Genomic DNA, 24,778 nt, shown 5'->3' on the forward strand with positions numbered 1-24,778 from the left:
CCACTTCCTTCTTGCATCTGTTTTGTTTTTTTCAACTGTGAGGCTAGAAATTTGGGGTTCCAGTGGGTATTTCTGGGCTCCCACATTCTCAACCTCATCTCCAGGGTGAAAGAGCTGTAAGGGAGGAAAACTTTCCTTTCTTCTCTTCTAGATTCTTTGCCTGGCCTAATTATTAAATTGACACAATACAGATTAACAACAGAAAATAAAAACTTTCATTGTGTACATATGGGAATGCCAAAGTTGTGATGCTCTCTGGCAGTCAGGAAATTGAAGCTTATATGTCATCCTGAGCTAAGGAGAAGGGAGTAGGGGTCTGCGACTTTAAAGGGGAAGAAAATAATTCACAGGAATATGGGAAGAGCAAATGTTTGGTAAACAAATGTTTGCCATGCTCTGCAGATAAGTCTTTCTGATGTAAAAAAAAAAAAGTCATCTTTTGTAATAACTCTCCTCCTGATACAGGCTCCCTATCTAAAATCTTTTAGGCAGTTGAGGGGGAGGCAAAAAGCTCTTCTTGAGTCTGTTGGGCCCTGATTGTCAGTTCCATATAAGCCATATGCCAAAGTGGCACATTTTGGGGCGGCCTGTCCTGAATCCCATCAGAATCTCTCTTCTCATCGTTCCAACAAAATATCCCAGAGAAGAACTTTGATTTGAACTACCTTTGTGTGAAGGAATGACTCAGAGACAAAAGAATTTAGAAAAGAGAACTCTGTTTACCAGAAATGCAAGGGTGTCAGACTTAGAAGGACTGAATAATTAAATAGAAAATGCAAAAGGCATTTAAAGGGAAAAACACAATATTACCAGTTAGTCTATTCAGATTTGAAAAAAATTTTTTTCTCATGATTATCATATTTATAAAGGTATCAGCTTTGAAAAAGTCAATGATAAAATCATTTTCCTTAGAGAATCAATAATTTGTAGGAAAATCTAGGGAATTAGTTTGGGGACAAAAGCAAAAACCCTGTTATTTTTGGTTTATCTCAGGGTGCAAAATGCTCACCACTCACTTCCACCAAAGGACTTGCTATTCACACTTGGCTAATGTTGGCAGGGAAATGTGTTAGTTTTGTTCCCATAGTTCCTACTTAACAAGTGGTTATCCCTAAAACATGTCCATTCCATAAGTTTGTTTTGTGATTTTATAAGTCAATATCATTAATTTTATGCTTTATTTGACCAATTCATTTGCATAGATGTAACAAGAGGTGTTAATTCACAGATATCTCCTTACTTTGATTAACATAACTAGAGCCAAACGTTAAATAACAAGAGGTGTTAATTCACAGAAATCTCCTTACTTTGATTAACATAACTAGAGCCATACATTAAATAACAAAAATTCAACTGAGCAAATTTTAGAGATAAAATTGGCTTTATTAAACAATTTATGAATCGGGCAAAATCCCATGTAACAATAGAAAGGAACTCAGCTCTGTCAAGCTACAGAAAAGGAAAGTTTTCAAAGGCAGAGAAGGAGAGGAAGAAAAGGAAATTATTAGCAAGGAATGCATTGTTTTAGGCAAGGTCACCTTCCTAAGGGGAATGAAAAGGGTCTATCAGCAGATTTCCTCCATGCTGACCAGGAAATTCCAGGTTGGATGGTTAAAGGTCATATTCCTGTGGGGGTGGGTGTTGAAATTGCAATTAGGTTAAGTATTAACTCTTGGTCTTCTGACCTGGGGTTTAGCACGGAGTGACTCCTTTTTGGGCCTGCTGTCTCCTTTTTTAACACATATATTGTTATGGCTTAGAAGTTATTGCCTGTACAGAGGAGGCCTCACAGTTTCCCTAAGCTTATAACTCCATTGTAACTTCAGAAATATTTTCTTTTTGTTGTTATTAGTTCATTTACTGAGGTCAGGAACAAAGAACCATTCCATGTACCTCAGCTGGGCTATACCATAGTATCTGTAATCTTAACAAACTAAGGAACTCTAGAATAACTTATAGATAGATTTCTATCTCATCATATGCTATCCTTTTGCGGTGCTAGACCAGTCATATTGTGAATTAATTTGGGGAGGGGCTTTATGTTTTTCAATAGTTTGTCAGCATTTGGACTCATCCTTACTTCTTGACTTATTTTTTGTTTCCCGGGACATTCTTCTTTTCCTTTTTTTTCTTTTTCTTTTTTTTAACATCTTTATTGGAATATAATTGCTTTACAATGTTGTGTTAGTTTCTGCTTTATAACAAAGTGAATCCGATATATACATATATCCCCATATCTCTTCCCTCTTGTGTCTCCCTCCCACCCTCCCTATCCCAGCCCTCTAGGTGGTCACAAAGCACCAACCGAGCTGATCTCCCTGTGCTATGCGGCTGCTTCCCACTAGCTATCTATTTTACATTTGGTAGTGTATATATGTCCATGCCACTTTCTCACTTTGTCCCAGTTTACCCTTCCCCCTCCCTGTGTCCTCAAGTCCATTCTCTAGTAAGTCTGCGTCTTTATTCCCATCCTGCCCCTAGGTTCTTCATAACCTTTTTTTTTTAAATTCCATATATATGTGTTAGCATACGGTATTTGTTTTTCTCTTTCTGACTTACTTCACTCTGTATGACAGACTCTAGGTCCATCCACCTCACTACAAATAACTCAATTTTGTTGCTTTTTATGGCTGAGTAATATTCCATTGTATATATGCGCCACATCTTCTTTATCCATTCATCTGTCGATGGACACTTAGGTTGCTTCCATGTCCTGGCTATTGTAAATAGAGCTGCAATGAACATTGTGGTACATGACTCTTTTTGAATTATGGTTTTCTCAGCATATACGCCCAGTAGTGGGATTGCTGGGTTCTTATTTTTCTTTGAGTAAGGAGACATAAAAGTAATGCACTCATAAACCTTCATATTTCTCGGAAGGCTATGAAGCTCTGGACAAACCAAAAAGTTTTTTTTCCCCATTTCCACATAGATTGAGATCCATTTTATAATTATTATACAAATCAATGAAAATTTCTTGAATGTTCTCATTCCTCTCCACACCATATGAAAACTTTTTAAAAAATTTATTTAAATCTTATTATACATTATTCCTCTTTGGGTGGTAAATCTATTTATCTTTACTAAATATACTTATGGTGTGCACAAATGTTTATAATTAATCTTCACAGTTTCCAGAGAGAGAGAGTCAGAGACAGACAGAAAGCAGAGCATGAATTTATGAGTGAGAAAGCTGGCCCTAGATATGGGAGATACACAATTATATGTTTGAACTTGCTTTCTTTTTTCAGGCTAAGCTTGCTTCTATTTTTCTGCCTGTTTTTCTCTCCTAATCATTCCAATGACCTCCCTCTTTTTTAAAAGGCCTTGACTTCCTCACTTGTGGATTCAATCTGTGTTGGAATCACATATACAATCTCTGTCCTGGCCATCTCATTCTCTTTGAAATTGAGATGTTACCTTTTTACCAATATGAAAAATAATTATTTACCTTTATAATAATGTATAAGAATAAGAGTTGGAAAAAACTTACAATACCAGAGGGGAAAAGCTTCAAAATTGTGATATTTTAACTCTCTCTAAAACAATACACTGTTAAAGATGAGAATGTGAATAAACAGTGATCGTGTAAACAGTTTTCATAATTACATATGGTTGGTTCTCAGCCTGCATTGAGAGCTTCTATTGTATTCACAATGGATTATTGTCAATAAATCTGAACTTTATTCTATGAGCTAAAATAAGGTTAAATGTATTAAATATAAATGTAAAAGCTCTTGTCCTAAAAATCATTTTAGACCAATATCACATTTGAAAGTGAATTGCTGAAACGCTCTTATTTTCATTCTAGTTTATTCAGTTTTACTAATAGTTCTAAGATTAAATTTACTTATTAATATTCTCTCATTAAGAATCCAAAACCTAACACTTTCCAAACTTCCTAGATTACAGATGTACAGAGACTCTTCTTATAATTTTCTAGAATGATTAATCAAGTGTTTAGTTTCTGTTTTCTAAATAATGAAAATATGGATATGTATATATGCATGTATGTGTGTTTGTATACACACACATACTGTATGTATAGTTATAGCACAAATTTCATTCTTAAAATGTGAATATATTTTCTTAAGTTTTATGTGTTTCTTAATTAGCCTTCATAAAGTGTTTACATTTTGTTTTACACCTTATGTACTCACTATTTTAAGGAAATGAACTTGAATATATTTACCAAGTCCATTGTTTTCTTTTTTTAATTTATTCTTTACTGAACTATAGTTGAATTACAATGTTGTGTTAATTACTGTTGTACAGCAAAGTGACTCAGTTATACACATATATACATTCTTTTTCACATTCTTTTCCATTATGGTTTGTCACAGGATATTGAGTATAGTTCCCTGTGCTATACAGTAGGACCTTGTTGTTTATCCATTCTGTATATACCAATTTGCATCTGCTAATCCCACACTCCCAGTCCATGCCTCCCCCAGCTCCTCCCTCTTAGCAACCACCAGTCTCTTCGCTCTGTCCCTGATTCTATTTCTATTTCCTAGATAGGTTCATTTGTGTCATATTTTAGATTCTACATTTAAGTGATAGCATATGATATTTGACTTTCTCTTTCTGACTTACTTCACTTAGTATGATAATCTCTAGTTGTATCCACGTTGCTGCAAATGGCATTATTTCATTCCTTTTTATGACTGAGTAGTATTCCATTGTATATATGTACCACATCTTCTTTATCCATTCATCTGTTGATGGACATTTAGGTTGTTTCCGTGTCTTGGCTATTGTGAATAGTGCTGCCATAAACACAGGGGTGCATGTATCTTTTTGAATTATAGTTTTGTCTGGATATATGCCCAAGAGTAGGATTGCTGGATCATATGATAATTGTATTTTTAGTTTTCTGAGGACCCTCCATACTGTTTTCCACAGTGGCTGCACCAATTTGTATTCCCACCAACAGTGTAGGAGGGTTCCCTTTTCTCCACACCCTCTCCAGCATTGGTTATTTGTAGACTTTTTAATGATGGCCATTCTGCAAGTCCATTGTTTTCTAATTCATTAATGACTTTGTTATAAATTAGTCTCATATTTCCTGTGGGTTTATTTGCTTTATTTTCAAGCATCTTGAGTAGGACTTTATTTTTATTTACTCCCATAATAAATTAAAGGAAGTATATCTTCCATTGGTGAAATGTTTCCTGAATTCCATAAGTTTTAATATTATGCATTCTCATTGCCATTTATTTCTGAATACTTGAGAGTTCAACTTTAACTATCATTTCTTCCTTGATAATGACTGAGATTGTTTCACAGTTTCCTAGAATTTTAATCTGGGCAGGGAGAGATCTATCCCATTTGTTCTTAAGTTCTAGATTTAACAAATTTCATCAGAAAATAATTAACCTAATTTTAAATACTTGTGGAGACAGTAAGTTGAAACTTAACCTACACTCTGTATGCATTGTGTATAAAAACATTTTACATGTGGGATCTACAGTAGTCAAAGTCATAGATACAGAGAGTAGCATGGATGTTGCCAAGGGCTAGGGCCATGGGGAAATGGGGGAATGTTGGTCTAAGGATACAAAGTTTTAGTTATACAAGATGAATAAGTTCTGGAGATCTAATGTAGTATGCTGTAGGGGAGGAAAAATAATTTCCCGTCTATCCTTCTAGGTTCTTGGCTAAGACACCCCTGTAACGAAAGAGAGAGTAACAGGAGAAAAACATTTAATTTAATTTCATACATATGGGAATCCCAAAGATACCAAGCTCTCTGACCATCAGAGTGTTAAGATTTATATGCCATCCTGAGCCAAGGAGAAGGGGGGAGGGGTCTGGAACTTCAAAGGGGATTAAGACAATTCACAGGAAGATGGGAAGAGCATATGTTTGGTAAACATATGTCTGCCTATTTGTTGTGCTATGTGGTTAAGTCTTTCTGATGCAAAAATAAAGTTATCTTTAGTAATATCTCTCTTCCTGGTACAGGTGCCTTATCTAAATTCTTTTAGGCAGTTAAGGGGTAGGTAAAAAGCTCTTCTTGAGTCTGTTGGGCCTTGATTGTCTTCAATTTGAAATAATCCATAATTCACATGCCAAAATGACACATTCTGAGACACCCTGCCCTGAACCCCATCAACATATATGCATAGTACATTATATACATATTATATAGTATATATGGTACATTGTATTTATATAGTATATATAGTACATAGTATAATATAATGTAATATATATGCATAATGCATATATATATATACACATATGCAGTATGTATGGTGACTATAGTTAACAATACTGTACTGTATACTTGAAATTCAAAATTTGCTAAGATGATAGATCTTAAGCATTCTCATGACAAAAAAAGGAAGAAACGAAAATGGTAACTATGCAAGGTAATAGATATATTTATTAGCTTAATTGTGGTAATTATTTCACAATGTTTACATGTATCAAAACATCAAGCTGTATATTTTAAATATATGTATATAAATTTTATTTGTCAGTTATGCCTCAATGAAGCTGGCAAAACAGAAATCATCCTCTGTTAAGGTAATTTTAGTATATATAATTTAATATATAATCCATATATATGTGCTCATAAAGTATATATATGTACATATATATCATGTTATATTCAGCTTTCTTCATTTGTACATCTAAAGGTCATCATCGCTTGTGCATCTAATAGACTTATCAGATTTACAAGTGTACAAAACAAAATTATAAATCACACTCTCCATTTCTTCAAGACTACTTCTTTCTCCAGTTTTTCTTTTTTTTTTTTTAAAAACATCTTTATTGAAGTATAATTGCTTTACAATGGTGTGTTAGTTTCTGCTTTATAACAAACTGAATCAGTTATACATATACATATGTTCCCATATCTCTTGCCTCTTGCATCTCCCTCCCTCCCACCCTCCCCATCCCACCCCTCTAGGTGGTCACAAAGCACCGAGCTGATCTCCCTGTGCTATGCGGCTGCTTCCCACTAGCTATCTATCGTACATCTGGTAGTGTATATATGTCCATGCCACTCTCTCACCCTGTCACATCTCACCCTTCCCCCTCCGCATATCCTCAAGTCCATTCTCTAGTAGGTCTGTGTCTATATTCCCGTCTTGCTACTAGGTTCTTCATGGCCTTTTTTTTTTTTTTTTCCCTTAGATTCCATATATATGTGTTAGCATACTGTATTTGTTTTTCTCTTTCTGACTTACTTCACTCTGTATGACAGACTCTAACTCCATCCACCTCATTACAAATACCTCCATTTCATTTCTTTTTATGGCTGAGTAATATTCCATTGTATATATGTGCCACATCTTCTTTATCCATTCATCCGATGATGGACACTTAGGTTGCTTCCATGTCCTGGCTATTGTAAATAGAGCTGCAATGAACATTTTGGTACATGACTCTTTTTGAACTATGGTTTTCTCAGGGTATATGCCCAGTAGTGGGATTGCTGGGTCGTATGGTAGTTCTATTTGTAGTTTTTTAAGGAACCTCCATACTGTTCTCCATAGTGGCTGTATCAATTTACATTCCCACCAACAGTGCAAGAGTTTTCCCTTTTCTCCACACCCTGTCCAGCATTTATTGTTTGTAGATTTTTTGATGATGGCCAATCTGACCGGTGTGAGATGATATCTCGTAGTTTTGATTTGCATTTCTCTAATGATTAATGATGTTGAGCATTCTTTCATGTGTCTGTTGGCAATCTGTATATCTTCTTTGGAGAAATGTCTATTTAGGTCTTCTGCCCATTTTTGGATTGAGTTGTTCGTTTTTTTGTTATTGAGCTGCATGAGCTGCTTGTAAATCTTGGAGATTAATCCTTTGTCAGTTGCTTCGTTTGCAAATATTTTCTCCCATTCTGAGGCTTGTCTTTTGGTCTTGTTTATGGTTTCCTTTGCTGTGCAAAAGCTTTTAAGTTTCATTAGGTCCCATTTGTTTATTTTTGTTTTTATTTCCATTTCTCTAGGAGCTGGGTCAAAAAGGATCTTGCTGTGATTTATGTCATAGAGTGTTCTGCCTATGTTTTCCTCTAAGAGTTTGATAGTGTCTGGCCTTACACTTAGGTCTTTAATCCATTTTGAGTTTATTTTTGTGTATGGTGTCAGGGAGTGTTCTAATTTCATACTTTTACACGTACCTGTCCAATTTTCCCAGCACCACTTATTGAAGAGGCTGTCTTTTCTCCACTGTATATGCTTGCCTCCTTTATCAAAGATAAGGTGACCATATGTGCGTGGGTTTATCTCTGGGCTTTCTATCCCGTTCCATTGATCTATATTTCTGTTTTTGTGCCAGTACCAAACTGTCTTGATTACTGTAGCTTTGTAATATAGTCTGAAGTCAGGGAGCCTGATTCCTCCAGCTCCATTTTTCTTTCTCAAGATTGCTTTGGCTATTCGGGGTCTTTTGTGTTTCCATACAAATTGTGAATCTCCAGTGTTTCTTGTATACATGAATGCTAAGACTTTTCACCTAGTTTGTCAGGCCAAATCACCTAGTAGTTAATTTATTCATTTGTTTCTTCCACTGTTACCCTATTTAATTCATTAACAAGTCTTATTGATTCTATCTCAAATATAAATATATACTGAGTCTATTTCTCTCCATATCTCCTGTTACCTCCCTGGTTAAAACTATACTAATATTCACTAAGCTTATAACTGTAGCTTTCTAAGTGGTTCCCCTCCCATTAATTCTCAGCATAGCAAACAGAGTAGCCTTAAAAAAAAAAAATTAGCAGCCCTACATCTTCCACCCTCTGCCAGTTACCATCCTCATTCCATACGCTTAAATTTATCCGATGGCTTTTCATTGTTCCTTGAATAATATCCAAACATGTTGTTGTGTTCTATATAATATAGCTAATATCTGTCTCTTAAAACTTCACTCTTCACTGTCCTCCTTAATGCTATGCTACAGCCACTCTGTCTGTCTGTTTGTTCTGTACAAAGCATGGCTTATTTCTACCATTGGGCTTTTACACATTTTTTCCCTGTGTCCGGAATTCTTCCCCACACAACCTCGAAATTTTGTGTACCTAGCTGTATCTCATTATGGTTTGATAAAACAGTCCATCCTCAGAGAGGGCTTCCCTGACCACTCTTTTTAGGTGAATTTCCCAGTCACTCTCTGAATGTATAATCCCCAATTAATTGATGCCTTTTATGTTGACTTTCTAAGCTACCTTACTAGAACGTAATACCATGAAGAAGAGGAACATTGTAGTCCTTGTTCACTACTCTATCCTCAGTACTTTGTGTGAAACATAAGGTAAAACAATAACTATTTGTTGAATGACTGCTATCTCTTCACACCAAACGATACCCTTCACTTCTCAGAAAACTATGTCCCTGCTCACAAGAAGAGAGCTTGATCCCTTGATCCTTTCAACAGAAAATGCCCTCAATAGTTAGTCTACTAGCTTTAGGAATGCCCTAGGTTTCTGCTGGATGATCATCAATGTTTGCCATTTCCCAGGCTTGTAAGCATAATTAAGTGAGGAATGAAATACTCTAACCCAATTCAAAGCAATAACCTAAGATCTCAATTGTGGTCTTTAAAACACTATTCTTACTGATAGATGGTTTTTGGTTTGATTGATCCTACATGAAATGATATAATTTTCTAAAGTGATATATTTTTCTTCCTTTTAGATAAAAACCCTCTCCCATACTTCTAATCAATAGGTCCCTTGTATTGTGCTTTAGGGCATTTAGTTTCTCTTCTATTCATTTAGTGGAATGGAAAGTATTACAACAATTTTTAACATCTGACTTCTTAGGGACTCGGGAAGACTTCAATTAATTCGTTCAATTTAGTGATCTATTTTTGCTGCTGGAGAGTGGCTCTGAGGGCTAAGAATGAGAACAGGCAATTCCTTAGTTCCACTTAATTATAACATTCATTTCTCACATTTTCCTTTATAACAGCATAGTGTTAGATTTTGCTTTTGGATCCAATCAAAGTTTATTATCTCCATCTTGCTGTAATAAAGTTATTGTACGTTTCTGTATTATATGCTTCCTTGATATTTCCTTTTCTAGTTCTTGTTTTGTAAAAATTTTTGAAAAGTATTTTTTGCCATTTTTTTTCTTCTCCAGTGATTTTGAAATTACATATTCTCATTTCAATTCTGATCCCTCAAAAAATTGTGTGAGATAATAAATGAATTTTTTTAAGGTACTAAGTAATGGGATAATTTTTTGGGGGGTAACATGTTACCTATATATAAAAACACAGATGCGCTGTCTTTGATACTGTGCATCAATTTGTACCAAAAATAAAAATCATCCCAGTGAAAAAGAAAAATACTACCCCTCTGAACATAAATATACTACCTAGAATTTTTGCTGATATAATCAGAGATTTTTTTGGTCCAAATTATTATTCTTACATATTAATGTATTTTCTTTCAGTTTTTTGAAGTAACATCTGAATGCTTTTATAGCCATGTTAAGGATTATTATTGAGAAAATTTTGTTATTTTTTATCATCTCTACTTGTTTTATGATATTCCTTTTATTTTGATTATTTTCTTGATTTGAAGCATTGCCTTGGAGCCATTAATTATTTGATCAAAATCTCTTCTCTTTAAACTCTGTGGTTGTTAATCCATTGCCTTACCATATTTTAAATATCCTGCCCCCTTCCCCAGTGGTGATAATTTTAGGATTTATCTGGTATACTTAAATATCTAAAATTTCATCAGAATATGTCTTTGTTGTAGTTTCTCATTTTTTAATTATTCAATTAATTATTTTCATAGGAAGTTTTGAAATTTACTTTAGATCAAGAAAATTGTATCCTATCATTTCAATTTGGTAGATATTAAAACATTCCCAATAGGAGTGCAGTGTGCCCTATTCATAGAGTAGGCCCATATTACATCTCACAGGAATCCAGGCCCAAATTGACACCTTCTCCCTTCTTGGGCATCATGGTTTACTGGTTCAATTCTTGCACCACAGCTTCTGGAACCAGACCATTGTCCCTCTCTACTTTCAAAAGGATGTCCTGGGCTGCTACGTGGTGCAAGAGGAGGCATCTTCTTACTCTGGCTAATGTCTGCCTGAAAGATCTGATTGTTACCTTGGAGAAATTGTGTTCTGAAAGATGTGATGGAATACAAAGTCTTCTGGAGCTTTGGAGTTTCCCTCAGGGAGTAACCAATTAATTCCTTGGTGTGATGCCTTGACAAGGATTCGTGTCGGTGTTCCATTAGACTGGTATGATGCTGCCAAGTTTGTTATGAGATGGCTCTGAAGGCATGTAAATAGTGGCAGTGAGCTTCCAACTCTTTTCTAGCCCTGCAACTCTCACCTCAGCAAACTTCACAACCTAAAGGAAAGCTCTTCATGGCAATCAAGGATCTTCTAGCAGTAGGAAAACAAAAGAATACTGAGAATTCACATGATGTTGCTCTCTTGTTTACTTTGAAAGCACTTTGGAATCTTGAAGATGAATCTCTAGCTGCCTGCAAACAATTTATTGAAAACTGAGGACTGGCACTCTTCATTCAAGGCTTGGAGAACAACATAGCTGAAGTCAGAGAACTCTCTTCCAAGCTAGTGACTGAAGATGTAGTGAAGCATATCAGCAGTTTGCTTCACAGCAAAGAAGTGGAAGTCAGTTGTTTTGCTGCAGGCCTCGTATACCATCTGATATCTGATTAACAGCCTTGAATATTCCATGATCTTCATAGGAGAGCTCTTTTCCAGGATCTGCATGGAAACATCCAGAAATGGCCAAGTTCAAGGTGTAATATGACAGCATTTGTGACCTACAGATACTTCTTGGTACTGATGCTGAAAACTCAGCCTCTGTGCACCAGTGCCAAATTGAATCTCAGAGACAGATTTTTGTGTGAAATAGATAAGAATAGTTTTATTGCTTTGCCGGGCAAATGGAGACACAGTGGGCTCATGCCCTAGAAACTGTGTCCCAAACAGGGGGAATTTGGTGAGGAGGTTTATAGCAATGGTTCAAGGGCAGTGTTGCTGATAAGAATCAGGGTGTGTGTAGAGCCTGCGTTCCTTTAATCTGGCCACAGGTGGTCTCCTGATGAGCTTCTATGGTTCTCAAGGCTATCAAACTGTGACCTTCTCTCTGGAATGAAGAATGCTTCATCAAGTAGTAACATCTCCCATTTGTTGGGGGTTTTAGTTCTGCAGAAGAGCTCAAAGATATTTTTATGTGTCCTCCTTGAGTCAGAACCAGGACCCCGCCCCAAGGCTGCGCTATTGTTTCTTGACTGCTCCTCCCTTGTCTCTGTATCCCCTCCCTTCCCTGATTAGCAACTGTTTGAACCTACCCTTTGGAACTCAGGGAAGGTCATGGAGGCTGAAGACTATTCCCAAGAAATGGGGAATACAGAAAGGCTTCCATGCCCAGGAGCCGCACAGGGTCCTGCTCAGTTTCAGTACTACTCTGGTCACTGTGGGCTATGTATCATGTCTGCTGTAAAAACCCCAGCAAATACTGCAGCTATTGTGTGGCATCTAGGAGCACAGTGAGGCAAACCCCCAAGCACAGGGGATCACAGCCTTCATTCTAGATGACTTTAGAATTTATTTCAACAATTTTCAGAAAAACCCCTCTGTGTTAAATGATCTTATTAACCTAAGGGACTCCACAGATACATAACATATGTAATGCATATAGAGACAGCTTCAATAAAATATATAACGTATAAATATTACACACAGATATGTGTATGTGGTATATATATATATAATATTTTTTACTTTATAATTTTGGTTGTAAATGGTGGTACATTTATTTTAAAAATGATTTTATTAGTTATTTGTTGTTGCTTAACAAATTACCCCACAACTTAGAACTTAAAAGCAAAAACATATAGTATCCCACATAGTTTCTGAGGGGTGAGAAACCTGATATGGCATAACTGAGTCAAGTCAGATGATTCTTTCTCAGGATCTCTCAGGAGGTGACCTTTACCTTGTTCAAGAGGGAGTCAATAATTTCAGCCCACAGTCAAGGTCGTGCACACCAGGATACGGTATCATTGGGAGCCATCTTGGAGGCTGGTTACTACAATTTCACACTTTAAACTCAAACTCAAAGTACAGTAAATTCCTCCTAATTACTGTTTACTAAAAATATTTAATGAATATATTTGGTTTGTCACCAGAAGAAAAAAGAAAACTATAGGCAATGAAGTCTATTAGAAAGTGCCTGGGTGGCAACCTGGGTTCCGCTGCTTCTTCTTCCATTAGTAATTAACTGTGAAACTTTGAAAAAATTGTGTTTGCAACACAGATTCCTCATCCATTTATTTATTCAACAAATATAAACTAAGCACTTATGCATTACTCCAGATGTTAGGATACATTAGTATAAATATTCCTGCTCTTATGGAGATTACCTTCTAGTTGACTTCCAAATCAATATGTAGCTGTAAAAATCAGGTTAGAGATCTGTTTTTATAAAGACAAGTGAAAGTCTATAGAAAAAGTTCCAAAGGCCTGGGTTTAAAGCCAGGAAGTAGGACACAGATAATTTCCAAATTGCAAAGTATAGAGCTAAAGGCAATCACAAAATCAAAATGTTTGGACTTCATTTAAATGGAACAGCATTAGGGAAGAAGCTGAACATAGGGCAACCAACCAGAGCAAAGGGGTTCAGGATTTGAAAATAATAGAGCTTGAAGCAACTCCCCGAGTCTTTACTGAGTAGTCATATGTAATTTTTATTGGGGAATTTAAATTAAGCTCTGTGTGGAAAGGGAGCCGTTAAAGAAGCAATTCTAGCTTGGTCCACGTACTAAGACTATGCTCCTGTTAATTGTACAGCAATATATTTCCAAGGATTCATGGCAGGAGACACTAAGATAATGCTGTGTAATCACAGCATTAGAAAATGTATCTTCCCCCTAGAAAATGTATCTTCTCACTGAGGCCAACACTTTTCCATATAATTTTTCTGAACTGATTAACTAGGGGGGTTCACTAGGAATGAATCTTACTGGACCTCATATAAAGATGGCAATATTATGAAAGTTGAAGCAAATAAGGCAGGAATACTCCCCCAGGGTACAGGGATTTCTAGCATATTTCATGAATTTCTTTCATAGAGTGTTTTGTTACTGAACCAAACTTAGGTCTGCTTGTCCAGTGGCAGTAAAGCCGGTCCACTGACACCGGGTTGTGATGAAGGAAAGAGCAGTGTTTACTGTAAGGGGCCAGGTAAAGAGGTCAGGTCAGCTAATGCTCAAAAAACACAAACTTCCCAGTGGTTTTCAGGAAAGCATTTTTAAAGGCAAGGTGAGAGAGGGGAGTTGCAGGGTATGTAATCAGCTGGTGCACAATTCTCTAATTGTTTGATGGTGAATGTCATAGGGTTAACATTATCAATCCTCAGGTTCAAATAGGCCTGGGGGCTATGTGCTCATGGTCATCAAGTCGTTAACTTCTTCCATTTGGTGGGGGTTTTAGCATCTGTAAAACAACTCAGGAAATGTGTATCAGATACTGTTGTCTAAGTACTGCAGAGAGGAACTAAAGATTCTGTGACCAGCATATGGCTGATTTACTGTTCAGATTGTTACCAGTTCTCCTGGCCTGACTGCTGCTTTTGTCACTATGTGTTCACATCCTTTCAATCATTAATTCTTTTTTTTAAATTTTTTATTGTTAATAACGTATTTTACTTAGCTTAATATACATAAAGGATGTTATCTTTTCAACATATATTCAGAAAAGCTATTAATGAGATTTTCTTTTTTTAAACATCTTTATTGGAGTATAATTGCTTTACAATGGTGTGTTAGTTTCTGCTTTATAACAAAGTGAATCAGTTATACATATACATATGTTCCCATATCTCTTCCCTCTTGCATCTCCCTCCCTCCCACCCTCCCTATCCCACCCCTCTAGGTGGTCACAAAGCACCGAGCTGATCTCCCTGTGCTGTGCGGCTGCTTCCCACTAGCTATCTATTTTACATTTGGTAGTGCATATATGTCCATGCCACTCTCTCACCCTGTCACATCTTACCCCTCCCCCTCTCCCTATCCTCAAGTCCATTCTCTAGTAGGTCTGTGTCTTTATTCCCATCTTGCCACTAGGTTCTTCATGACCTTTTTTTCCCCTTAGATTCCATATATATGTGTTAGCATACTGTATTTGTTTTTCTCTTTCTGACTTACTTCACTCTGTATGACAGACTCTAACTCCATCCACCTCACTACAAATACCTCCATTTCATTTCTTTTTATGGCTGAGTAATATTCCATTGTATATATGTGCCACATCTTCTTTATCCATTCATCCGATGATGGACACTTAGGTTGCTTCCATGTCCTGGCTATTGTAAATAGAGCTGCAATGGACATTTTGGTACATGACTCTTTTTGAATTATGGTTTTCTCAGGGTATATGCCCAGTAGTGGGATTGCTGGGTCGTATGGTAGTTCTATTTGTAGTTTTTTAAGGAACCTCCATACTGTTCTCCATAGTGGCTGTATCAATTTACATTCCCACCAACAGTGCAAGAGTGTTCCCTTTTCTCCACACCCTCTCCAGCATTTATTGTTTCTAGATTTTTTGAAGATGGCCATTCTGACTGGTGTGAGATGATATCTCATTGTAGTTTTGATTTGCATTTCTCTAATGATTAATGATGTTGAGCATTCTTTCATGTGTCTGTTGGCTCTCTGTATATCTTCTTTGGAGAAATGTCTATTTAGCTCTTCTGCCCTTTTGGATTGGGTTGTTTGTTTTTTTATTATTGAGCTGCATGAGCTGCTTGTAAATCTTGGAGATTAATCCTTTGTCAGTTGCTTCATTTGCAAATATTTTCTCCCATTCTGAGGGTTGTCTTTTGGTCTTGTTTATGGTTTCCTTTGCTGTGCAAAAGCTTTTAAGTTTCATTAGGTCCCATTTGTTTATATGTGTTTTTATTTCCATTTCTCTAGGAGCTGGGTCAAAAAGGATCTTGCTGTGATTTATGTCATAGAGTGTTCTGCCTATGTTTTCCTCTAAGAGTTTGATAGTGTCTGGCCTTACACTTAGGTCTTTAATCCATTTTGAGTTTATTTTTGTGTATGGTGTCAGGGAGTGTTCTAATTTCATACTTTTACATGTACCTGTCCAATTTTCCCAGTACCACTTATTGAAGAGGCTGTCTTTTCTCCACTGTATATGCTTGCCTCCTTTATCAAAGATAAGGTGACCATATGTGCGTGTGTTTATCTCTGGGCTTTCTATCCTGTTCCATTGATCTATATTTCTGTTTTTGTGCCAGTACCAAACTGTCTTGATTACTGTAGCTTTGTAATATAGTCTGAAGTCAGGGAGCCTGATTCCTCCAGCTCCATTTTTCTTTCTCCAGATTGTATTGGCTATTCGGGGTCTTTTGTGTTTCCATACAAATTGTGAAATTTTTTGTTCTAGTTCTGTGAAAAATGCCAGCGGTAGTTTGATAGGGATTGCATTGAATCTGTAGATTGCTTTGGGTAGTAGAGTCATTTTCACAATGTTGATTCTTCCAATCCAAGAACATGGTATATCTCTCCATCTATTTGTATCATCTTTTATTTCTTTCATCAGCGTCTTATAACTTTCTGCATACAGGTCTTTTGTCTCCTTAGGTAGGTTTATTCCTAGATATTTTATTCTTTTTGTTGCAGTGGTAAATGGGAGTGTTTTCTTAATTTCTCTTTCAGATTTTTCATCATTCGTGTATAGGAATGCAAGAGATTTCTGTGCATTAATTTTGTATCCTGCTACTTTACCAAATTCATTGATTAGCTCTAGTAGTTTTCTGGTAGCATCTTTAGGATTCTCTATGTATAGTATCATGTCATCTGCAAACAGTGACAGCTTTACTTCTTCTTTTCCGATTTGGATTCCTTTTATTTCTTTTTCTTCTCTGATTGCTGTGGCTAACACTTCCAAAACTATGTTGAATAATAGTGGTGAGAGTGGGCAACCTTGTCTTGTTCCTGATCTTAGTGGAAATGCTTTCAGATTTTCACCATTGAGGACAATGTTGGCTGTGGGTTTGTCATATATGGCCTTTATTATGTTGAGGAAAGTTCCCTCTATGCCTACTTTCTGCAGGACTTTTATCATAAATGGGTGTTGAATTTTGTCAAAAGCTTTCTCTGCATCTATTGAGATGATCATATGGTTTTTCTCCTTCAATTTGTTAATATGATGTATCACGTTGATTGATTTGCGTATATTGAAGAATCCTTGCATTCCTGGAATAAACCCCACTTGATCCTGGTGTATGATCCTTTTAATGTGCTGTTGGATTCTGTTTGCTAGTATTTTGTTGAGGATTTTTGCATCTATGTTCATCAGTGATATTGGCCTGTAGTTTTCTTTCTTTGTGACATCTTTGTCTGGTTTTGGTATCAGGGTGATGGTGGCCTCGTAGAATGAGTTGGGGAGTGTTCCTCCCTCTGCAATATTTTGGAAGAGTTTGAGAAGGATAGGTGTTAGCTCTTCTCTAAATGTTTGATAGAATTCGCCTGTGAAGCCATCTGGTCCTGGGCTTTTGTGTGTTGGAAGATTTTTAATCACAGTTTCAATTTCAGTGCTTGTGATTGGTCTGTTCATATTTTCTATTTCTTCCTGGTTCAGTCTCGGCAGGTTGTGCATTTCTAAGAATCTGTCCATTTCTTCCAGGTTGTCCATTTTATTAGCATAGAGTTGCTTGTAGTAATCTCTTATGATCGTTTGTATTTCTGCAGTGTCAGTGGTTACTTCTCCTTTTTCATTTCTAATTCTATTAATTTGAGTCTTCTCCCTTTTTCTCTTGATGAGTCTGGCTAATGGTTTATCAATTTTGTTTATCTTCTCAAAGAACCAGCTTTTAGTTTCATTGATTTTTGCTATTGTTTCCTTCATTTCTTTTTCATTTATTTCTGATCTGATCTTTATGATTTCTTTCCTTCTGCTAGCTTTGGGGTTTTTTTGTTCTTCTTTCTCTAATTGCTTCATGTGCAAGGTTAGGTTGTTTATTCGAGATGTTTCCTGTTTCTTGATGTAGGCTTGTATTGCTATAAACTTCCCTCTTAGAACTGCTTTTGCTGCATCCCATAGGTTTTGGATCGTCGTGTCTCCATTGTCATTTGTTTCTAGGTATTTTTTGATTTCCCCTTTGATTTCTTCAGTGATCACTTCGTTATTAAGTAGTGTATTGTGTAGCCTCCATGTGTTTGTATTTTTTACAGATCTTTTCCTGTAATTGATATCTAGTCTCATAGCGTTGTGGTCGGAAAAGATACTTGATACGATTTCAATTTTTTTAAATTTACCAAGGCTTGATTTGTGACCCAAGATATGATCTATCCTGGAGAATGTTCCATGAGCACTTGAGAAAAATGTGTATTCTGTTGTTTTTGGGTGGAATGTCCTATAAATATCAATTAAGTCCATCTTGTTTAATGTATCATTTAAAGCTTGTGTTTCCTTATTTATTTTCATTTTGGATGATCTGTCCATTGGTGAAAGTGGGGTGTTAAAGTCCCCTACTATGATTGTGTTACTGTCGATTTCCCCTTTTATGGCTGTTAGTATTTGCCTTATGTATTGAGGTGCTCCTATGTTGGGTGCATAAATATTTACAATTGTTATACCTTCCTCTTGGATCAATCCCTTGATCATTATATAGTGTCCGTCTTTGTCTCTTGTAATAGTCTTTATTTTAAAGTCTATTTTGTCTGATATGAGAATTGCTACTCCAGCTTTCTTTTGATTTCCATTTGCATGGAATATCTTTTTCCATCCCCTCACTTTCAGTCTGTATGTGTCTCTAGGTCTGAAGTGGGTCTCTTGTAGACAGCATATATATGGGTCTTGTTTTTGTATCCATTCAGCCAGTCTGTGTCTTTTGGTGGGAGCATTTAATCCATTTACATTTAAGGTAATTATCGATATGTATGTTCCTATTCCCATTTTCTTAAATGTTTTGGGTTTGCTATTGTAGGTGTTATCCTTCTCTTGTGTTTCTTGCCTAGAGAAGTTCCTTTAGCATTTGTTGTAAAGCTGGTTTGGTGGTGCTGAACTCTCTCAGCTTTTGCTTGTCTGTAAAGGTTTTAATTTCTCCATCAAATCTGAATGAGATCCTTGCTGGGTAGAGTAATCATGGTTGTAGGTTTTTCTCCTTCATCACTTTAAGTATATCCTGCCACTCCCTTCTGGCTTGCAGAGTTTCTGCTGAAAGATCAGCTGTTAACCTTATGGGGATGCCCTTGTGTGTTATCTGTTGTTTTTCCCTTGCTGCTTTTAATATGTTTTCTTTATATTTAATTTTTGATAGTTTGATTAATATGTGTCTTGGTGTGTTTCTCCTTGGATTTATCCTGTATGGGACTCTCTGTGCTTCCAGGACTTGATTAACTATTTCCTTTCCCATATTAGGGAAGTTTTCAACTATAATCTCTTCAAATATTTTCTCAGTCCCTTTCTTTTTCTCTTCTTCTTCTGGGACCCCTATAATTCGAATGTTGGTGCGTTTAATGTTGTCCCAGAGGTCTCTGAGACTGTCCTCAGTTCTTTTCATTCTTTTTTCTTTATTCTGGTCTGCAGTAGTTATTTCCACCATTTTATCTTCCAGGTCACTTATCCGTTCTTCTGCCTCAGTTATTCTGCTATTGATCCCATCTAGAGTATTTTTAATTTCATTTATTGTGCTTTTCATCGTTGCTTGGTTCCTCTTTAGTTCTTCTACGTCCTTGTTAAATGTTTCTTGCATTTTGTCTATTCTATTTCCAAGACTTTGGATCATCCTTACTATCATTATTCTGAATTCTTTTTCAGGTAGAAAAAGAATTTCCTCTTCATTTGTTAGGTCTGGTGTGTTTTGACCCTGCTCCTTCACCTGCTGTGTGTTTTTCTGTCTTCTCATTTTGCTTATCTTATTGTGTTTGGGGTCTCCTTTTCACAGGCTGCAGGTTCGTAGTTCCCGTTGTTTTTGGTATCTGTCCCCAGTGGCTAAGGTTGGTTCAGTGGGTTGTGTAGGTTTCCTGGTGGAGGGAACTAGTGCCTGTGTTCTGGTGGATGAGGCTGGATGTTGTCTTTCTGGTGGGCTCGTCCACGTCTGGTGGTGTGTTTTGGGGTGTCTGTGGCCTTATTATGATTTTAGGCAGCCTCTCTGTTAATGGATGGGGCTGTGTTCCTGTCTTGCTAGTTGTTTGGCATAGGGTATCCAGCACTGTAGCTTGCTGGTCGTTGAGTGAAGCTGGGTCTTGATGTTGAGATGGAGATCTCTGAGAGATTTCGCCGTTTGGTATTACGTGGAGCTGGGAGGTCTCTTGTGGACCAGTGTCCTGAAGTTGGCTCTCCCACCTCAGAGGCACAGCCCTGATGCCTGGCTGGAGCCCCAAGAGCCTTTCATCCACATGGCTCAGAATAAAAGGGAGGAAAAATGGAAAGAAAGAAAAAAAGAGGGTAAAATAAAATAAAATAAAGCAATTATAATAAAAAATAAGAAAAAAAATTATTAAGAGTAAATTTATTAAGAAAAAAATTTTTTTTAATTTTTAAAAATAGATTTATTAATTTTTTATACTAAAAATAAGAAAAAATTATTTAGAAAAAACTTATTAAGAAAAAAAATTTTTTAATTTTTTAAAATAAAAAATATGAAAAAACTTATTAAAATTTTTTTTTAATTTTTTAAAAATAGAAAATAAGGAAAAAATTATTAAGAAAACATTTATTAGGGAAAAAAAATTTTTTTAAGCCAAAAAAAAAAAGAAAAAAAAAAACAAAAAAACAAAAAACGGACGGACCTAACCCTAGGACTAATGGTGAGAGCAAAGCTATACAGACAAAATCTCACCCAGAAGCATACACATATACACTCACAAAAAAAGGAAAAGGGGAAAAGTTAATATATCCTGCTCCCAAAGTCCACCTCCTAAATTTGGGATGATTCGTTGTCTATTCAGGTATTCAACAGATGCAGGCACATCAAGTTGTTTGTGGAGCTTTAATCCGCTGCTTCTGAGGCTGCTGGGAGAGATTTCCCTTTCTCTTCTTTGTTCGTACAGCTCCCGGGGTTCAGCTTTGGATTTGGACCCGCCTCTGCATGTAGGTCGCCTGAGGGCTTCTGTTCCCCGCCCAGACAGAACGGGGTTAAAGGAACAGCTGATTCGGGGGCTCTGGCTCAGTCAGGCCGGGGGGAGGGAGCGGTACGGAGGAGGCGGGGCGAGCCTGCGGCGGCAGAAGCCGGCGTGACGTTGCAGCAGCCTGAGGCGCGCCGTGCGCTCTCCCGGGAAAGTTGTCCCCGGATTACGGGACCCTGGCCGTGGCGGGCTGCACAGGCTCCCGGGAGGGGCGGTGTGGAGAATGACCTGTGCTCGCCCACAGGCTGTTTGGTGGCGGCAGCAGCAGCCTTAGCATCTCATGCCCGTCTCTGGGGTCCGCGCTGATAGCCGCGGCTCGTGCCCGTCTCTGGAGTTCGTTTAAGTGGCGCTCTGAATCCCCTCTCCTTGTACGCCGGGAAACAAAGAGGCAAGAAAAAGTCTCTTGCCTCTTCGGCAGCTGCAGACTTTCTCTCGGGCACCCTCCCGGCTAGTTGTGGTACGCTAGACCCTTCAGGCTGTGTTCACGCAGCCAACCCCAGTCCTCTCCCTGCGATCCGACCGAAGCCCGAGCCTCAGCTCCCAGCCCCCGCCCGCCCCGGCGGCTGAGCAGACAAGCCTCTCGGGCTGGTGAGTGCTGCTCGGCGCCGAGCCTCTGTGCGGGAATCTCTCCGTTTTTCCCTCTGCGTCCCTGTTGCTGTGGGATCCGCGCTGATAGCCGCGGCTCGCGCCCGTCTCTGGAGCTCGTTTAGGCGGCGCTCTGAATCCCCTCTCCTTGCGCGCCGCGAAACAAAGAGGCAAGAAAAAATCTCTTGCCTCTTTGGCAGCTGCAGTCTTTTTCCCAGACTCCCTCCCGGCTAGCACTGAAGCCCGAGCCCCAGCTCCCAGGCCCCGCCCGCCCCGGCGGCTGAGCAGACAAGCCTCTCGGGCTGGTGAGTGCTGGTCGGCACCGCTCCTCTGTGCGGGAATCTCCGCTTTGCCCTCCGCACCAATGTGGCTGCACTCTCCTCCGTGGCTCCGAAGCTTCCCCCCTCTGCTACCCGCAGTCTCTGCCCACGAAGGGGCTTCCTAGTGTGTGGAAACCTTTCCTCCTTCACAGCTCCCTCCCACTGGTGCAGGTCCCGTCCCTATTCTTTTGTCTCTGTTATTTCTTTTTTCTTTTGCCCTACCCAAGTACGTGGGGATTTTCTTGCCTTTTGGGAGGTCTGACGTCTTCTGCCAGCGTTCAGTGGGTGTTCTGTAGGAGCAGTTCCACGTGTAGATGTATTTCTCATGTATCTGTGGGGAGGAAGGTGATCTCCGCGTCTTACTCTTCCGCCATCTTGCCCCTCCCTCCTGAGTTCATTTTTGGATAAGGTCTGTGTATGCTTTCATGCAACTCTTACAGTCTCATGTGATTCATAATATTTGAGATCAAACTGTGCATCATATGTCTTGATTGAATTTCGTCATGTCTTCTCTGGCATACTGCTCCTTCTCTTACTACTTCACTATTCTCAGTAGTGACTCACTCCAACACTACTGACCCTCATGCATAGCTTCACATATATTCAGATCTCTCCCATCATAAAAATCCTTTCCTAATCTCACAAAACTCCATGGAAACCTCACAGTATTTTCCCCATTTCTCATCTAATTTTTCTCAAAGAATATCCTACAGTGCACTTACCATATTGTTTCTCACGTCCTATTAACCACTCAACCCACTTTTACCTGCTTTCAACACGGATTACTCAAATTAAATCTACTATGCAGATAAATCCAGTCACCAGAGTACCTTTCCAATCTATTAATAGATACCTGGTCACATTATTTGTGAATTTAAAATTGTAAAGTTTAAATACATGAAATCCATGCTCATTTGAGTGATTTAAAATACTTTCATGATATCACTTCTTCTCAAATCTATTTCAAAATTCTGTCATGACTGTTTTTCTTTATTCTGTTTTTTTGTTGCTTATAACACTTCATAAATCTGATAAACCTCCTGTTTATTCCACAGTAGTTCCCACTTCCATGACTTGTTCTAACTGACCTCTCTGCCACAAAATTATTTTCTATTGTGAACTTTCTTCTCAATCTTTAAGATCAAGAAATGTCTTCTTGAGGTGTGTTCTGCCAATTTTAGGTAGTATTAGGTAGCCTTCTTTTATAATTCTGTTCTATTATCTGCCATTGTGATAATGCCATTGGCACTCCTATATTTACATTGCATTGTGTATTTCTTTGGCTATCTTCTCCTTGAGGCTATTTCAAATTAAGGCCTGTAGTTGATCTACGTCATATGTCAGACCCTTTCTGTAAAGGGACAGGTAGTAAATATTTTAGGTATTGGGGGCCACATTATCTCTGTCACAACTATCAAACTTTGCCACTGTAGCACAAAACAGCCATAAACAGTGCATAAATGAATGACTGTTTTCCAATAAAATGTTATTTATGGACACTGGAATTTGGATTTCATATATTTTAAAACTATTATGAAATACTATACTTCTTTTGATTTTTTTCAGTCATTTAAAAACATAATCAATTTTGATTCTCAGGCCATAAAAAAACAGGTAATAAATTGGGTTAGGCCAGGGTCTCTAGTTTCTTTTATGCATCCTGGCATTTTGCACAAGCCTGGATAATTTGACGTGCTTACAAATATCTATTTAAAGAATGAAGAAATGAGATTTTATACTTCTTTTGATTCTTAGGGTCTGCCTAAGATCAAACAAACAAACAAAATATTTAAATGGTTGAATCAGAGATAAAGTAATTTTCTTTTGAATTGTAGTTCTGCCTTTTAATCACTTTAAAAGCTATAAATTATTTAGCATAACCTCTCTCCTCAAAAGCATTGGAATGAATAAAGGACAGCATCACATGATTATCTTCATAGACTCAGAAAAAACATTTGACAAGATCAGTACCTTTTCATCATAAAAACACTTAAGAAACTAAGACTTGAAGGGAACTTCCTCAACCTGATAAGCATATCTACATTTTAAAAAATGCAGCTAACATTATATTTACATCAAAACTAAGATCACAGCAAAATAAGGATAACCAGTTTCATCACTTCTTTTTGACATTGTGCTGGAGTTTCTAGCCTTGGCAATTAGACAAGAAAATGAAATAAAAGACATCCATATTAAAAAGGAGGCCACTGCATTATTTCTAATTTCTGCTTCCTTCTGATCAGAGCCTTCTAATAGCACATCAGGTGGTTCTAGGAACACCATACAATAGACCAATCATAGGGAACCCCACAGCAAATCTGCCTCCTTGGTTGGCTTCATACTCTTTGATATTGTCTTTGCTAGCAGCTGCTGTATTTGGCCCTTTTAGGGCTTTGACCCAGATAACATAGATGTGGGCAAAGTCAAGAACACACTTGATGCATTTGGTGGTTTATACTTCATGAGACTGAGAAGGATCTAATGAGCCCCCAAACTATTGTACTGTTTAGGAAAGGTGCATGACACTCCTATGGTTAATGGTTTGCAATAAACCTGAAGGAAATTAACAATTTTACACCTAGTGTACAAAGGCCGTAATGCATCAGAGCTGATTCTCTCCTCTCTATTGTATTCTAAAAGTTTTGTATTAAAAGTACATGTGTGTATATATATATATATATATATATTTTTTTTTTTTTTTTCCTAGTGATAGTTCTGTAAGGTTTGTCAGTAGGGTCTTTATCGTTTTTACCATTATGTAAAGAACTTA

The 24,778-nt window shown here is 37.5% G+C and overlaps 1 pseudogene; it reads left to right on the forward strand.

Annotated features, from left to right (window-relative positions):
* Window positions 1-24,490, forward strand: part of LOC133097298 (protein zyg-11 homolog A-like) — a 61,866-nt pseudogene extending 37,376 nt beyond the window's left edge.
* Window positions 24,491-24,778: the final 288 nt, after the last annotated feature.

Source organism: Eubalaena glacialis, chromosome 9 (genome assembly GCF_028564815.1).
Source record: "Eubalaena glacialis isolate mEubGla1 chromosome 9, mEubGla1.1.hap2.+ XY, whole genome shotgun sequence".
Taxonomy (NCBI): Eukaryota; Metazoa; Chordata; class Mammalia; order Artiodactyla; family Balaenidae; genus Eubalaena; species Eubalaena glacialis.